Genomic DNA, 9,096 nt, shown 5'->3' with positions numbered 1-9,096 from the left:
TTCATCAACTAAGGTAACTATACTAAGGAGATGCTAAAAAAGTTTGGTATGATGAATGTGAAGTCAATTGAAACACCAATAGGCTCCTCAACAAAACTTGATAAAGATAAGAAAGGAAAAAATGTGGACCAAAAGCTCTATATAGGTATGATTGGTTCACCTTTTTATTTAACAAGTAGACCTGATATATTGTTTAGTGGAATGACTTTGGCATGTCCATGCATAACGTTTCGATCTTTTGTGACAATGCAAGTGCCATTAACATCTCAAAGAATCTTGTTCAACACTCTAGAACTAAGCATATTGAGATTAGACATCATTTTATTAGAGTTCATGTGCTTAAGGGAGATGTTAAAATTGAATTTGTTGATACCTTGCATTGATTGGCTGATATTTTCAAAAAACGTTTTTGAAAAGACCAATTTTTTAACATTAGAAGAGAATTAGGAATGTTTGATGTGAATGAACTTGGATTGAATTGATTTGAATATGTGTTTGATTAAATTTTATGGTCATTCTACTTTAATTTCTTGTTTTGATCAATTAAAATTGATTTTAAGTACTTAGAGTCAGATTTTAATTGATTAAAATTATGTTTTAATTTATTGAAATGATTTTGGAATAGAATGTTGTTCATTTTAATTGATCAAATAGTCTTTTAACTGATTAAATCGTGTTTGCATGAAAGAAGTGTAGGAACTTAGTAATGTTTTGATCAATCAAAGTTTACTTTAATTGATTAAAATAACTCTGTTAGAAATTGGGGTTTAAAGTTACCAAAAGTTTGAATCGATTAAAATTCATTTTAACCGATTAAAATGTGCATTATGAACACTCTCATGATCATATGGTGCAAATACATATTCTTGAATTTGCAAAAGTTGATGAAAAGGGAAAACTTTCATGAATGTTTCAATCTGTTTGTTCCAAAAGATAACACTCATATTGATATTATTAATTCTTTTGTGCTTAATTGACAAATTTTGAAAAATGAAAAATTGTTCATGAGTGCTTGACTTTATTATTTCTCATGTGCTTACATTGAAAACTCATTTCTTGAGAATTGAAATGTTTAAATGCTTAGTTTAGGAACAATTCTTGAAATGTGTATCATGTTTGTACTTAAATGGTTGTTTCAAGATTGAATCATTGCCTAAACTCATCAAATTGATAAAGATGAAATCATTGAACTTAATGAATTTTTTTTGTAGTTCATCTATTGTTTTAGTCAAGTCAAATGCTTACATGACTTTTAATCTTGCTTGACCTTAATGATTGAAGTTTATAACTTGACTTAAGTGATAGAACTGTTTATAGTGCTTAATTTCATAACTCAAGTCAAGTTTGATCGTGACATAGAGTTTGTGTTGACATAGTTTGAAATATCCTTTGAATATGTATTTGAATATTACTATGGCTTCACTAAGCCTTAAGTATTTACATGATCTAAAAATTTGGTGTGCATCCACTCTAGCTCATTGCTTATTATAAATAACTTAGAATGTCAAATGAAATATGACCTGTAGTTTAAACAAGCAGTGACTGCTTAATGTGCTTTCATTGAACACTTATTTCTTGAATAGTATTCATTGATGTCGGGATGTTTACTTTTGACATAATCATGAGTTGAGTTCTTTATTTTCAATATTCCACACTCATGAATTATGACAATTATGGAGAAATAACATGTACCACATTGAAGTTTAATGCTTGCATATTTTTGAATGGGCATATATGCTTATTGTTATGATATTGAAATCATGCTTGCATTACATTAAATAAATTAGATTCATAATTAATGAAGACAGCTGTTTTATTTCTTGTAATCATGCTTGCGCTTACTTGATCATAATATTCTCTTACATGATTGTAACAAATGCTAAATGCTTTAGCAATACTTCATTAATAATGATTTTTTCTTAATGTGAAAATTCTCCTTGTATTGATAGTTTCATACATGATTTGGAGAATATATATTTCTTGGAATGCTTGCTAACGAAATAATTTATAGTAATTAAGAATGCTTAATGATGATCTTTTTTGAATTTCTCCTTGAGTTGCTTTTTCATATATGAATTAGAGAATTTCCTAAAAATGCTTGACTAATGTTGCTTGGTGATTTTTGCGAAATAGTGATTGAGAATAAGTAATGAATGCTTGATGATGATTTTTTTTTTGGCATAAATTATGGTTTTCCACGCTTGATGATGGTTAATTATTGATAATAGTTTATGATAATTAAGAATGATGCTTGAAGACTAATGACACCTTAGGCATGCTTAAGAACTACTTTGCAAATATGAGTATTTGATTCATATATTGAACAACTACTTAAATGCTCATACTCATCTAGTTCCATGAATCCTTAAGTATTAGATGAAAATGTTGAATATTTACTTAAATACTCATTTATTCTAGGCACATAATTTCTCTTCTAACAATTGGTGTTTTAATAATTAGAAACTTATTGGGTTTATGATTTGTTTAAGGGAGAGTAAGATTAAGACTTAGAATGATTATCTCCTTTATCCCTTCTCCTTTTGTATCATGTTTGGATTCTGGTTGATTTATTAAGGGGGAGATTTTGAATTAACCTTGGTTTACTCTTAACCCCTCTTTTGAGAAAGAACAAAGAACTATTGTGTTTAATATAAAGAACTGTTGTTCTTGAATGCTTAATTTTCTTGAAATGCTACTTATAATTGTCATGAAATGCTTATTGTACTTATGCTTGCAAAACTTACTTGCATCGCACTTGTAAATTCTCTTTAAATACAGAGGGATAGGCCAAATGATAAGGGGAAACTCTTGTAATTTCTTTTTAAATCTAGATACAACACTCATTAAAGGAGAGTTTTGAATATCTTTTTTTAATGATGACAAAAAAAGGGAGAAGGAAGAATAAGTTAAATAGAGTTTGATACGTCTTTATATTTAATATATGTGTGTGATGCTTAGTTATGGTTTTGTTGAATCTTATGTGCTATTTATTATGGATATTGAATATATCTTACTTAACTACTATGGATATTATATATCTTGTTTAGTTTTTGTAGATATTATCAATATTTTCTTGCAAATCTTTAAAGAAAACTAAGAGCATCTATTAAAAAGGAGTAATCCTTCAATTGCACATAGGTACAAAGTTCACATAGACATCGTACTCTTAATCTAGGGGTGTTTTGTTGTCATCGAAAAAGGGTGAGAGTGTTGACTCCATATGTTTTTTATAATAATAAAATATTCCTTATTTATTGGTGTCTAATTATATTATTTGAGTGTACAAGAAAAAGCTTAAATTTCTTAGCATATTTATTGTTTGAAACCAAGTTAAAATGCCTACTCAATTGCAAGACAGGTTATTTGGTTTAAACAAGCAAAGAAGAAAAAGCTTTAACGAAGATAGATTAGTCTTAACCAACTGACATAGATCCTTACTTAGTTCAAGTAAATTTGGGTGCACTAAGAACAAGCAGAGAGGTTTATACTTGTTGACACAAGGCTTATTCAATTAAGAAGGTACTGAACACAAAATAAAACGTTATCAATTAGTTAACCAAAAGGGGTTAATCTATTAAAGATAAAACTTAAAGTACCAAAAAAAGTCAAAATTCAAATTTAAAATGAAGTTGACCATTGAAGAGCACCAAATGAAGGATTTCAAATTTGAAGATATTTTAATCAATTAACTTTTATTTCAATCGTTTAAAGCTGAAAATAGAGAAGCCTCAATTAGTTAAAAAAGGACTAACCAAATTAAGGAAGACTACTAGTTTGAGAAGTTTGAAAACAAAATATTCCTAATTGGTTAAAGCCAACTTTAGCCGATTAACATAGTAAAGCAAACCGCTAGACAAAAAGGATTTAATCCATTAAAGCCCATCTTTAATCGGTTAACAAGGCATTGCTAGTAAATTTGACAAGAGTTGCAAGAAGACAAAATAATGATTATTTCTGATCCAAAACTATTTCTAATGGTTAGAAAGTGTCCTCTAAGTACAAATAGGGGTTCAAACAGTCATAATGAAAGAGAGAACCATCCAAGAGCTAGATTAGACCTAAGAAGTGTTAGAAAGTTATCTTTTTAAGTGTGCTTCACTCATTTTTTGGAAAAAGTATTTGAGCTTAACTTTGTATATCTTAGATTAACTCAATGATCAATTTAACTTCATCGTTTCTCTATTTTTAAAGTGTGAGAGACACTCTAAGGGGTAGACTAAGCTCCAGAAAGCTTGGGAATCTTGTAAAAGCTTTGGAGCTTGCGTTCAAAGCTCACCTTGTAAAAGCTTGGTGGAAACTGTCAATTTCATTAGTTTAGTGAAGTTGGGTAGAAAATCTTTAATTAGGAGATCAAGGTAGTGGATATAGGTCAAGGGGACCAAACTACTATAAATATTTGTGTTTTGTCCACTTCTCTCTACATTCTCCTTACTAGGTGCCTTTTAACTTCAACAAGTTTTAAACCTTTCATTTCAAAATTATACAAAATGTTTTTCAACCTCAAAAGGTACCTTTAAAATATTTTTTAAATGCTATTCACCTCCCTTTTAACATTCCATTAAGGCCAACACATATGAGAAAGAAATCAAACCCTAAAAAGGTTCCCTTCAATAAGCACTATTAACATGCCATAAAAAATTTTAAAACAATAATCATAAGGTAAAGGCATAATTAATTATTTTTAGCATATTAATCATTTTTAGAAACCCTTACAACATGAAAATGCTAGAAAGGGCTCTAAAACCAATGTAAGAAAACATGTACGAATTAAAAAATTGTGAAATAATTTTACTTTGATCAAACAAGTTCCAGTCTTTTATCTTTTTAAGACTAATGTAAAGTAACTCCAGGATTTTCACTTTGAATGTTTTATGAGCCTATTGATCTCGAGATTGTGGTGAGAAACTAATAAAAAACAAGTAGGAATCACACTTTTCACAACACAAAAACCTCTGCCTAACACTGGAAGGAGAGTGAGTACTTTATGATTAAAGAGTTTGGTTTTCACTTTAATTTTCTTGGCTTGATCATAATTCTAATTTTGGTAAGAGGCCTCAAGCTTTTTTATATAACCTTTTATTATTAAGAAATTTGTAACACCCCGTACCCTCGTATAAGAGCCAATATGATCTCATTGATGAGACGGTGGGTTGATGGATGTAAATTTAAGTGCAAAAGAGCAGTGATAAGTAAAAGGAATATTTTAGAATAAAATGTTCTGTACTCGAGGATACAATAATTAAATAATAATATTTTATCAAGGATGAATTAGCGAGATAAAAAGGCAGTTCGGAAGTGAATCAGGAAAAGTGATACATTTTGGAACCCGAAGAGTCAAGTGAATGATTTTAAAATAAAATGATATTAAAATATTAATATTTTATCTGTTTTTGAAATTAGTCATGAAGAAGGAGTATATAACTAATCTAAGTGACGGAGAAGAAGTAAGAATGAATTTCGAAGAAAAACGATGTAAGCGAGACCCACGTGCCTTTATTAGCCAAATGATGAGCTAGTAAGTATATATTTAAATATTATGGTGACATTTTGGTGAAATGTGAAATTGATATTTTATTTATACACATGTAAGGGAAGAAAGATAGAAAGGAATTAAAATTTAAAAGAAATGATTGAAGGACTAAATTGCAAGAATGAAAAGTTTAGTGGGACAAATGGTAAATAAGGAAAAGTTGAGGACTTATGTGCAATTACAATATTTGAAGCTAAGTGGACACTAACTAACTAAAAGAAGTTAGATTATGTTAGATAATAAGATGTGCATATAAAATTCACTATTATATACAAATGATGGCATGTAAAAAGGAGGAAGTTAGTGGGGAACATGTGAGGCCCCCATCATGTGAAGTAAAAAGGAAGGATAGGCTTAAACTTGTTTGCATGAAAAGGGATTAGTGCATTAAGGGGCCAAATGAGGAAAGAGGGACATAAATACATGTGTCTTGAATGGTTTGAAGAATGACTTAATAAAATATAAAATAAAGTTTGTGCATAAAAGGTAATTGGAGGAATAAAGTGGTGATTGAAATAAATAAAGTGAGGATAGATATTTGACCAATGGACAAGAGAAGAAATTGGTGCATGAAACACCATTGGGTGGCAAGGTGGCCAAATAAAAAAAAGAATAAAAATGCATAAATTTTGATTGGTTTAGGAGGGTGGCCAAATGAAAGCAAAGGAAAAATATGTGCATGAAATGTAATTAGCCCAATGGGTGGCTGTACAAATGTAAAGTTTTAAGAAAGAAAGAGAAAGGTGATGGGGGACTTAGGAGAAGCGTGAAGGCTGGTTATTAGAGAAGAAAAGAGAGGAAAAGAAGTTTGAAAGGATTCCACACGAAAAGAAGAAATAAAGAGAAAGAAAAGAGAGAAAGGAAGGAAAGGCTCGATTTGCACTAGGTCAAGAGAAACCGTGAGGTTTCCTCCTTCATCTTGTAGCCTTGTGCTATTATAGCAACCAAGGAGTCTTCGACACTCAAGAGAGAAGCCATGGAGTATGGATGGAAGTGTAAAGTTTGGTTTTGCAATTTAAGCAAGGAAGGTTAGGATTTTGGTTTTTAGTTTGATTAATCCTTGCAAATGGGTTGATGACTAAGAGAGATGTCTTGTGGCAACAAAGATCTGCTTAAATGGAGAAGGTTTGGTGACATGCAAGCCATTCAAAATAGTGGATGCATGGAGGATGCCAAGTGAAAGGAAAGTGGTAAGCTTAACACTTTGTTTTGTGGCCTACGGTTAGTTGAATATTGTGAAAAAGTGATTGTGTAAAATATGGGTAGCTTGGTGGGTGGAACTTTGGAAGAACATTGAGGCTGCATGCAAGGTCTAATTCATGACAAAGGTAGGGCATGCAATGTGAAATGGTGGTAAGATATTTTGAGTATGGTTAGGAAACAATTATGCTAGTTAAGGGTTAAAAATGAAATGAATGAAAATGGTGGATATGTATTGTTGTGAAAGATTTAAAAATGTTAAGAATATTGATATAAGATGAATGGAAATTGATGTCATGTTTAGTGGTGATATGATAAAAGTGGATATGGTTGTTGAAAGAATCTAACATGCATGAACTATTTGGAAATATTGAGTTTGCTTGGTAGGTTATTTAGAGAATAAAGAGAAATAATGTGAATGGTGGATTGAGAAATAAAGCATTGAAAGTATATAGACAATGATGCATGTGAACTTAGAAGTAATCAAGTAAATTGGGAATGATTGTTACTGCCATATATATATATGGTTAATGTTATGAAATAATAAGATGCATTTGGATGAAAATTGCTTAGAATGGTTGAAATAGGATCTTAATGATACAATCAAGTTGTCAGTACACGTAACGTAAAGAATTACGCAAGTAAGAGATATGAATTCCATTAATAAAAGTATGTGAAAATGTATATGAATGTGTAAGGATTAAGTGGGAAAGAAAGATGTTCTAGCATAATGTAAGCTATAAAAATGATGATGAATGTATGACTAAGAAAGGAAAATGAGAATGATCAATACTACGTACATTAAGCTTGGTTTATTGCTAGGAAGTGTGCAAACGGAAAAGGATTACTGTAGTGATTAACTAAAGGAGGAAGCATAACTGGATTAGTGGCGAAGTAGTATCCCACCATTGTAAGGTGAGTAAGGGGTCTCGATTTTAAAATCTCCGTACTATCTATTTTTTTACGTTAATAAACATTGTTGGTTTTCCTTAAGAGCATTTGTGGATAGCATGAACTGGCAGAAACTATAAGATATTGTGGATGCAAGTGTTTTTAAAGTGATTTGGATATACCTATAGATAAGCTATATATGTAAAGAGTTTTAGAAACCGAGAAACAAGCTTTTTTATAGTGTTTGCATCAAAATCCGTGCCTTGTGTTTTTATGTGATATGCGTAGCAAAATGCATTTGTTAAATGATTTAAAATGCAAGTTTTGAGCATCGATTTTAGTCTGATTTTTATAAAAATATTTACAGTATGCCTTTTAATGTGGAAAGCTATTTGCAAAGTTGTTGAACATTGTTTTTAAAAGATTTAAAGCGAAAGTCTTGGACAACCTAGATTTGGTTTTGAAAATGGCTTTAATAAACCGAGAGCGTTGAGAGTATGCCGGCTGTCACTTCGGTTAAATGTGACCCTTGTACACAAGTGAGCTCTAGCTAGAAAACCTTTAGCTCACTGACAAACTATTAAACATGGCTGGGGCCATAGTCTGTGATATACGTGGCAAGGCCAAGGGTTGTTATATGTGGCTAGGCCACAAGTGATAGTCGCGATTGCGACCGCTTGATTTCTTCGATGTCGGCCAACATCATCAAGACTACCATAGCTATGGAAATCGGTGGAGCAAAGCTCCCGAATGTCATTATGTGGAATTGGGTCCACGAGCGATTACGATATTTACCTACTCTAAAGCCTTATGAGTTTTCGACGCATACTCTTTTGCATGGTGGAGAGTTGAGATTTCTTTGCAGCTCTCTTAGTTTAAATAAAAGCTTTTAGTGCTTACTTGATTAACATGAGATGTTTTACGTGGCCGTACACTTTGATTTCTTTACATGCCACACATTTTGGGAGCATGCATACTTTATATTGTTATTTATGTTTTTATGACAAGCAATGCTTTTGATGTTTGAATTTGGTTTCGTTACATTTTTTTTGGCACCGTTTTGCCAAGTGAAATATTGTAATGATGATTTTACTGCTTTATTTTTACAAGGCACAAACACTCTACTAGTAATTTGATTTTTCTAAGATTACAATAATTATTTCGGTTTTATTATTCAAATATATTTGCCTTATGCTTGTTATCCATCTACGCCCTACTCACAAAGCCAATGATCACTGAGTATGTAAGACTCACCCCTTTATTTTCCTTTTGTAGGTAGTGATCAGCTTAGCATGCAGTCATCGGCATTTTCAGTCCACAGCAGATAGGTAAAGGCATCTCATAGCACTTTATTCTGAGTTGCTCCGCTGCTAGAGGTCAAGTTGTCATAGTGTAACTTGTTATGAAATTAGACAATAGCATCAATACGAATGTACATTTGGAGATTATAAGTCTTGATGTATTAATTTTACGAT

Source organism: Theobroma umbraticum, unplaced genomic scaffold (genome assembly GCF_002168275.2).
Source record: "Theobroma umbraticum cultivar Fairchild unplaced genomic scaffold, ASM216827v3 scaffold_2.0, whole genome shotgun sequence".
NCBI lineage: Eukaryota > Viridiplantae > Streptophyta > Magnoliopsida > Malvales > Malvaceae > Theobroma > Theobroma umbraticum.
The sequence above is the reverse complement of the archived record's forward strand: the minus strand, read 5'-3'. Positions refer to the sequence as shown.